At 26.5% G+C, this 9,462-nt stretch overlaps 1 protein-coding gene across 1 annotated transcript in view; it reads right to left on the reverse strand.

The window, feature by feature from the left end:
* Positions 1-9,436, reverse strand: part of LOC107455064 (apoptosis-stimulating of p53 protein 1) — a 453,339-nt gene extending 443,903 nt beyond the window's left edge. The window contains exon 1 of the mRNA XM_043039313.2: positions 9,136-9,436. The gene's annotated coding sequence lies outside the window, so the exon portion shown is untranslated. The remainder of the gene's footprint in view (positions 1-9,135) is intronic.
* Between the last annotated feature and the right edge of the window lie 26 nt (positions 9,437-9,462).

The raw sequence follows: 9,462 nt of genomic DNA on the forward strand, positions 1-9,462 counted from the left end.
AAATCTCCAAAACTATTACCGACGCTAAAGATGCTTAATTAATTTTTATAATAGGCAATAATTGAAATAAAAAAATAAACTATGAACTAAAGCAAACATCAATCCATTTATGAGAAGAGTAAAAGATCTCCATACTATTATTGTAGAAATGATGCTTAATTAATTTTGGTAATAGGCATTACTGGTATTATGATAATTTGTGCAGTTTTAATGTATACTAAATGCACGGATACAAAGGATACAAAGTATTATATTAGTATATTTTTGCTAATTAAAACTGAATTAGTACTGTACAGATTTTATATAGATACAGGGAAAAATTTTAATGTCCCTTCTTCTAAAGGATAAGTACCGGAGAAAATTGCTTAATTGTGATAAATTTTGACAATCATGAATCGGCCTCGAGCTAACGCCTTCTGCCAAACGATAATGTATACAGTTAATTTTATTTGAAAGGGATGAACTTCTAAAAGTGTGTTTTGTTTTTTCTGATAATGTTTGAGAGCAACAATAATAATAATTTAGAAAAGGAATTATTTCAGTTTCATTATTTGTGTCTGTATATAACTTTTAGTTTTGTTCAAGATTTCGTTCAGTACTGATTTGTTAATTATTTTCTTTTTTTCACTCCGTGCAGAGAATAAGTATTCCTAGTCTATATATATATTTCTCTTCACCAAAAGGAAGCCTCATTACAACTCCCCGAATGGCAACGTTAGAAAATGGACCAATGATTGCTGCTAAAAATGTCACATGGCAAATGTCACATGAGGTGGCTCAACATATAGCGCTTTTAAAAACGGAAACAATAACCAGAGTGAGCATTATCAGGTTGTTCAATTCAGATTCATGCACTAAAAACATGACAATATTTAATTTAAACTCAATTAGGAATTAATTAATTAATTGAAGTGAGAATGCTTTAAAAGGCCGCTGTTGAATTGATATTTTTCTACTGGGAGCTACCTAAACGTCTAAAAAACGTTTAAGTGTTTGTATTGAATGCATTGAATTTTTTTATATTTCGCGTTTATTTATGCATTGAATTTTCACGCTTTAAAATGCAGAATATTAGTGAAGCAATATTTGATAATTTATTTTGCTAATATGTTTCTTATTTAGCTAATGTTTTGATTTTTTCACCATGTACAATCTAAATAGCTAATATACTTTTTTAAAAGACAATAAGAACATTGATAAAATTCTTCTACATAAATAAAATACTATGTCTTTGATGATAAAATACTATGTCTTTGATGATAATATACTATGTCTTTGTGCTAGAGCATTGTGTTCATTGGCGAGCGAGCGCAGCGAGCCATGGCTCACGGCGTGAACCACATAGGATTGCGTAGCAATTCTCAGGGGTTGGCGAGCGTTAGCGAGCAGGGGGCGGAGCCTCCTAGTATAATATAACATAATTATCTACTTCCTAACCAAAAGGTTTATAGTTCGATATTTGTTTAAGAAGGAACAATGATAACATTGGCATAAATAAATTAAGATTAAACTCTTAAAAAATTCACTTTTCTAATATTGAATAATTTATTATTAAGAAAATTTCCCTTTAAATTCTCATCTCAAAGAAAGAAATATTGTTAAGAGACAAGAAATCGGAAAACGGAACAAAAACCGAAATTTTGAAGCTTTTATTTCGTGACGATATTCTAGAAATTTTCCATTTATTCATTATTTTTTTTAAAAAATACACATTTAGTTTAAATATAGCTTTAAGGCAATGAGTATTACACGATTACAGCATTGTTATTTTTATCATATTTGAACTAAAAGTTATTTTTATTGATAGCCATTTTTATTCTATTTGCTTTTGTAAATTAACAACAATATTAATAAATAACAACAATAACATAAACTTAATAATATTTTTTTGTGTACCGCGTATATGACAAATTTAAATGTCTCCTAAATTTTTGGTGTTTTTTTTTCTAATTATCTAATTTTTATTTTCTAAGTCATACTAGTTTTTTCTTTAATCAATCTTTTGTCGAGTTTTATGAATAATTCTCTTTTAAATTTGAGCGTTGTCCCCATTAAAGATAATTCTTTAACATATTTTTTTGTAATAAATAAGCTAAAACAAGCTTTTAAATTACTTGCAATCTAATACCTTATTTTAAACAACTTACAATCAAAAAGTATATTTTATTTCATTCAGCAAAATTAAAATAAAACGCACTCCAAGTTTAGACTTCACAAAAAATAAAATTATATATTCCGCTTTAGTACAGTTCAAAAAGGCACTTATTTGTATATTAAAATATAATTATATACTTATTAAAATTTGTTTTATTACCATCGTCATTTCAGTTCGGTTTCTTTTAGTTTGCTTATGCCGAAAAATGGGCAAACTTCCGATTAATAATAAAACTTTTTTTAACATTTATGTAACAAATGGAAATTGATTTCAAATGACAATACGTTTTATTTGCCGATAAAAATTCTTTTAGCAAAGATCAAAAATAATAATAAAATACATACTTAATCCTAAAACATTGTAAAAATATAAAACATATGAAATAACTTAAAATCAAAAGAAAAAAAAAGAATTTTTTTCCTAAGAAAACAAATTTGCAAAACAGTTCAACTTCTTACAAAACAGTTCTCCGAATTTTAATTCTCAATTAAAATTTAGAAACTCGACATTAGTGCAAAATTTGAAATATTGGTTTTAATTGGTCTTAATATATAAAGTGAAAAGACATTTTTACACCTTAACATTAGGTGACAAAAGCCGTAACCGTAATAAGAGATACCTACTCACATTGCGCAGGATTTTTGGTTGAAATATGGCTCAATAAAGAAGATTTTCTCTGGCGCAGTTTGCCAAAGTTATGACAACTGGAAAGGATAATTTAGAAAACAAGATTTTTATCACGTCATTCCGGCTTTCGTGAAAGTTTTAGAAGTTAAAATCTTTACGTTAATTTATTACTATGATAAAATAAGGTTACGTTTACTAAATTATTCAGGTATTTTTCTCCTCTTTGAATATTAAGCAGGTAGTGAAATTAATGTTATACAGAAAAATGCTAATGAGTTTTTGATTTTAAATAGTTAACTACTTCTATTCCTTGTAAAGCAAAACGTATACTTAGTTTATGTCGAAAGATTTTTAGTACATTTTAAGAAGAAAGTACTTATTTTTTTCATACATAAATATAAGTCTTGTAAGAAAGTCATTTTTGTAGTTTTATGAATATTATAATGTTATACTTTTATTTTTACAAATATATACTATAAAAATATATATTATAAAATTAAGTTAGTTTTCAAAATTTATATAAAAATATTTAAAACTGTGAAAGGATCTCATACTTTTATAAATACATAAAAGCATTATTCTTAAAATAACTTAAAAAAAAGCTTTGAAATTAAGAAATTAAAACCTTTAGTTTTTAAGGATCGATTGAGAAAAAACGACGGTATCGAATAAAAAATTCTATATTTTAGGTTTCAAATTCGACCAAAAAACACGATTAATAAAAACTGAAGTTGATGTTAAATTTGTAAATTATCCTTAATACTTAATTATAAATATAAAATACTTTTTTATGTTATGAAGTCATTTTACATTATGACCTTTTTTGTAATGTTTCTTTCGATATTTAAAATAGTTATTAAATCAAAAACTAAAATCTTTACCCCTATAAGTAAATTGGCAAAAAAGTTTTGTCTGGCAGAAACCAATACATTTTTAATTGAATGCTATTTGATGTGTTAAGTTTATTTCATCATACACATAATATTATATTTTAATTTTATTGAATTGAAAATGTTATATTTTAATTTATCTCAATGCTTGTTTCTTGGCAGAAATAGTTTTGCTACTGAAGTTAAAATTATTTACTTAACATATATGTACTAAAAGGAATTCTGTTTGCTTACGCTTGTGCCCCTATTTCCCACTCCCAAATATTATTATTTACTAGTATTATAAATATTTAGATCTATTGGTGAACAGAAGTAATTTTTCAAAGTAATCTTTTTTTTAAAATGGCATTTAAAATGTTACATTATATAGCATTGTACTGTTCAAACAAATTTGATGAGTTCACAACTTAATATATACAACAATGCAATTTAATATTTTCGTTTACTAAACGGGCGGATGTATTAAATACTATTTTTGCTGGCATCTCATTGTACATGAAGCTGATCGTTAAGTCCTAAATTATTTAACAGATCTCTTTAACTGTGATTTATAACAGTATATTAATGTTATTTGCACAAAAATAATAATTGTAAAATGGTTAATAAGATTAGACCACCTTTCAAAATAACCTTATCTTAAAATGTAGCGCAGAATTACTTTAAAATAATAAAAAACAACTGCGACACTATCATTAATTTTTCATCAATAGTAAGATTTTAAGCATATAAGTAATTGACATCATCGAGCAATATGTTAAAAAAAACAGTTATTTATTGATAGCAGAAATGCGATATGTTTCTGGAATAAAGAAAGATAAATTGGAAGCATTCAAAATTCTAAACATGAAAAGTTCTTGTAAAGCAATGAAAAATAATCTAAAAATCAAAATGTATTTGAAACAAATAAAAAATATGATTCGTTTAATGTAAAAATGAATTGAAAAAGCTAATATCAAAAATAAAATGTTACAAAAGTGCTCTAATGATAAAAGTATGGTCAAAACTGTCAGATAAAATTTCTGTTTTTCTAGCTGCATGAAAACTCCAAAAATCTCAGTAATTTTTACCGAAGAGCTTTGGTAATGATTTCGGTAAAATTAACATTAAATATGAATTTACAACATGCGATAAAATTTGATAAAGGTGACAAAGTTTGGTAATTTTATCAGAATACCTTAGAGCATGGCATAAAAACCATTTATGCGATTATAGTTGAGTTCACATTTCAGTTTTGTATTTTTTGCTAAATGTGTGGTAACAAGAACCATAATTTTTAAAACCAGAATTTCCAATAATCATTACCATATGAATGGAAAAATTACCAAGTGAATAATTTAAATACCAAATGCTTTGGCTTTTAATACCAGAATTATAGTATTTTTTAAATCAGTAATATCATTACAACAAAGTATAATAATTTTACCAAAATTATCTTCTCCAAGTGTAGGCAAACGAAATGACAAATAAAAACTACTTTAGAAATGAAAAATGCAGCATCATAAAATGCTATTTTATACCTCTTCGAATGTATCATAGAGTTATAGTATAATTTTTCGGAAATAGCATAATCTTATATATAATTTTAGTATAGCATTCTAAAATAATAGACGACGATTATTTGATGTGGTTTCCCTCAAAAATAATAATAATCGTTTTGTACATTGACAAAGTATATTTTTCTATTGTGAAAGTGTCGACAAGAATATATTATAAGTGAAAGTCTCTAAATTTGAATTAAACATTTTTTGCATCCGAATGTTTTAATAATTATAATAAAAGTAACTAATTCAGTTTTGGGTCACGTTTTCGTTATCTCCACTATTTTTCAACACTGTATCACGTATAATTTACACTTTTAAATAACTAAAATGAATCTGTGCGTTTTAAAAGAAATCCAAATTTTTTTTAAAAAATAATAAAAGAAAATTTCAATCCTCTTGAAATAAATGATAACGATTACCACTTTTAATATATACTTTTAAAATCCTCGAAAAAAAAAAGTAAAAAAAAAGTATAACGATTGTCATCATAAATTAAAATTTTTTGAGAAAAAAAAATCTAACGAAATCTAACGAATGACTGCTAAGGAAAATGGGATTGAAAACATCAAAACCTCTTTTATCACCAGGAAAAGAAGAAGAAAAAAACAGATAAGTAAAGGTGATTATCATCCCATTGCCGATCTATTGGGAAAATCCTCCCGTATAGCAATGTATAGTAAAACAAAACTAAGGCAAACAACGTTAAAGAGCACGAAAATATTTATAAAATACAGACAGCTGTTTCGGATGCTCAAAGGGCAACCTTCATCAGTGCAACAGAAAGAGATGTTGCACTGATGAAGGTTGCCCTTTGAGCATCCGAAACAGCTGTCTGTATTTTATAGATATTTTTGTGCTCTTTAACGTTGTTTGCCTTAGTTTTGTATTTTAGCTTAAAGGTCGCCCACTTATGTATTTATTAATGTATAGTAAGTTCTAACTGTTAGAAAATGCGCAGTGGTTAGGATATACTCATGCGCAATTCATTCGATCGGCAAAGTGTTAAAAACTAATTACATCAGGTAATCAAACGGGTCTTCATGTCTTGTTTTAAATTTACAATCACACTATAAAAATGAGAGAGATTTGGGTTCTCTCACGTAACATTTCGCACGCTCACGTAACTAGGTTCTGCACAAACTCTGTAGAAAACTGACGTTGTTTTTAGTAGTATCTTCACTGCGTAAAACCTGTGCACAAGAACATGTGAAATCTCTCTAGCATCCTTCATTCACTCACTCATATAATTATGTTACATCAGAGCCACCACGATCAAATATTTAAGTTCTTCGTTAAGTAACATCAACACAAAAAACAACAATCCATATAAAAACGCGCGGTTCTCATGTATAACATGATTATATTGTTACTTCGAAAGTTACAACAATTAAACCAGTTTTCATATTAAAAACATGAAAAGGGTTTTCAAACATATTTGTGCACAAGAACGTGTGAAATCTCTCTAGCATCCTTCAGTCACTCACTCATATAATTATGTTACATCAGAACCACCACGATCAAATATTTAAGTTCTTCGATAAGTAACATCAACACAAAAAAACAACAATCCATTTAAAAACGCGCGGTTCTCATATATAACATAATTATATTGTTGCTTCGAAAGTTACAACAAGTAAATCAGTTTTTATATTAAAAAATGAAAAGGATTTTCAAACATATTTGTGCCATTCTCGATGCTTCAAAAGCAAAATAAACTTTTATAATCCAAAACGATTCGTTTTCTTAGTTTTTTTAAAAGTAAATATTCGTCTTTCTCGAACACAAAATAAAGCATTAAATCAAGAGTTCGGAAAGTCATTTCATGAGCGAAGTATTTTCAAATTCCCTACGATATTCGATGAGTAATTAATGACCAGAATGTCATCACAATGATTTAAAATTGTTGAACTTTTGTACACAATATGTAAGAGAGGTAAATAACATTAAAAAAAATCAAATTGAACTGCAAAGAATCCACATTACTTAAGAAAACCCGTATTAAATATATGCGAAATGAACAATCATTACCTACGAAAGTTAGACACAACAATAATAGTAATTGAATACGAAATATATCGATAATAATTACACAACAATAATAAAATGATTGAATTCGTAGATATTTTGAGTTTTACTGAAACCTTTCCAATCTTATTTCGAACTGGAATGCGCAATGCTACAATAACATTGAATTTTGAATGAAATAGTTCTACATTACGAAATAATAATTGACAAATGTAAGAGTAATAATAGAAAGTGTAATTAAAATTTCAAAGCATTAGCATTCATTTCTTATGGTACGGAACTTAAAACTAAAAGTAATAAAGTTAAATTAGGCTATTAGCAATCGAATTTAGTCAAGTCCGTAGAATTGACATTAATGGTAGACTTTTTTTTATTTATTTACAAAAAAAATTTTTTATTCATTTATAACATTTTTAGTTATCTAACCAAATTTCTAATTCTAAACTTATGTGATCTCATTTCTGATATGAATACAAATCATTGCATTGTATAATACTTATTATAATCTCTCCTTGCCGTGAAACCAATTTACAGGAGTTACAACGATCGTACAATCTTTCCACAGTGTGATTAAAAGTTTTCAATATTGAAAATTTTAAATAATACGTTATGTTTATATAATTACATATGTATTTTCAATTATTGCGAATTTTATTTATTTTTTTATTGTCATATAAAACGATATTGAGGCTAAGTATTACATAAATTCGATATTAAGACTGTTTCCTATTAAAATTACGCTCACATTTTCTTTTTAATAATAAATTTCTTTAAATTTGGAAATGAATTCTTTCGATTTTTAAATCACTTGCAGAAAAGTCGCTCAAAAATCTTTGTATAGCCCAAAAAGTATCTGGGAAAAAATCTAATTTTATTGAAAATAGTAATTTCAATAATGAAAGAATACAGTTAGTAGGAAAGAGAGCAAACGATTCTATGATTGAGCAGTATTTTTTTAATTATTAAAATTTTTTTTTTTTAAATTTTACATTATCACTATTTTTTACTTTCATTTATTACAAAAGTACTATAAGGCTCTGCTATTAAGTAAGGCTGTTTTCGTATGATATACAGGAAAACCAGATTTACAATTCGCGATCGCAACGCTCGAGTACGCCGTCTAGCGGGAGCCTGTAAATATCAGACATTAATTTATCANTAATTACGAACTTGAGGACTATTATTTTAAAATTCAAAAACTGCATCGTATTTTAATTAAACTTTATTCATTTAAAAAAAACTATTTGCTGACACTGAGAAAAGGAATACAATTTGTAAAATGCAAACGATTCTTTGATTTATAAAATCTTTAATATTAATTATCGTTTGCATTCAACAAACGATTAAAATTCAATTCCAATAATCGTTTAATGTAGTCTCTTTCTACTAAATAATAAAATAAAATCTTTTAAGAAAAAATTCCATTTTTTAAAATTTTGTTCTTAGCATTTTTTTTTTAAAGTTAAGATACTGTTTGAATTCATATATATATATTTTGTTGTGCACTGTAATTGTAAATTGAATAAAGTTTAAATTAACTTTTTGACTAGTGCGTTTCATATTGAAATGACATAGTTCTAATTTGAAACTTAATATTTCAGATTTTACTTACGTTGTAAAACATCAAATAATAAACGTTGTGAGTTCGAATACACACATGTATATTTTACGAATATCTTAATATTTAATAATTATTGCTATAAAAAGTGGGAAGCATAACAACATTTTTAAGTCACAAGTTTTCTTAGAAACAAGTAAAAGAATAAAAAGAAACGTGATGAATGTAGTTGGGGAAAAAACCGACTTATGCAGAAAGTAAATTTCTTCTTATTTTCAGTATCTTCCATTTAAAATTGTAGATTATAAATATTTGACATGAATATGCCTTAAAGCTTACCGGAAGTTTTGCGTCAATACCTGACCGTCGGAAAAGTAGACGAAAAGATAAGCATCCTGAAGCGGGAATTCTTAAATCATCTTCTTGGTTATCCTTTTGATACTTTCAAATTAAATCCAAAAGTAATGAAATGAGAAATATCCAAATGTTCACACACACACTAAAAATATCCTTTTAAAATTTATCACTTCAAATAAATTTTTCATGTGAAGATTACCACATAACAATTTATTTAATTCAAAAATCCAGATAAAAACGTTCCATCTTAATCCATGCACCTCATCTTTTCACACTCATATGAGAAGTTCTCATCGCATCTTTCTCCAC

This window comes from Parasteatoda tepidariorum, chromosome 8 (genome assembly GCF_043381705.1).
Source record: "Parasteatoda tepidariorum isolate YZ-2023 chromosome 8, CAS_Ptep_4.0, whole genome shotgun sequence".
NCBI lineage: Eukaryota > Metazoa > Arthropoda > Arachnida > Araneae > Theridiidae > Parasteatoda > Parasteatoda tepidariorum.